We start from the raw sequence: 549 nt of genomic DNA on the forward strand, positions 1-549 counted from the left end.
GAGCCCTGGCCCAGGCTGCCCAGGGGGGCTGTGGAGTCTCCTTCTCTGGAGATCTTCAACCCCCGCCTGGCCGCTGTCCTGTGCCCCCTGCTCTGGGTGAGCCTGCTTGGGCAGGGGGTGGGACTGGGTGAGCTCCTGAGGTCTCTTCCAACCCCTGCCGTGCTGGGATTCTGTGAATGAGCGGAGCTGTTTCTTGCAGTTTTTCCTAAGCGAAGGCAATAGCTGCACCCCTCAGCTCCCGGAAAACCACAGCCCGGAGCAGGACACTTGCCAGGGCTTCCAAAAGTGACTCATTCCCTTTCCCCATCCCGTCGGCGTCAGGGCACGACCCCAGCCCGACGCTGCTTAGCTGAGATCACCATTTGGCCCGGCGCGGTGGAAAGGAGTTACCCACCTCGCTTCCCAAACACAGCCTGGGGTTTTGCTTCTCGGCTCCTTTTCTCTTCCACTTCCCTTTTTGGGATTCGTACCCGCTCCCGGCGCAGCGCAAACACCTCTGGGCAAAAAGCAGAAGCAGCCAAAGGAAAGCAAAGGAATCCCTCACCTTCC

The sequence above is a fragment of the Egretta garzetta genome, unplaced genomic scaffold, assembly GCF_000687185.1.
Source record: "Egretta garzetta isolate BGI_Z169 unplaced genomic scaffold, ASM68718v1 scaffold703, whole genome shotgun sequence".
Taxonomy (NCBI): domain Eukaryota; kingdom Metazoa; phylum Chordata; class Aves; order Pelecaniformes; family Ardeidae; genus Egretta; species Egretta garzetta.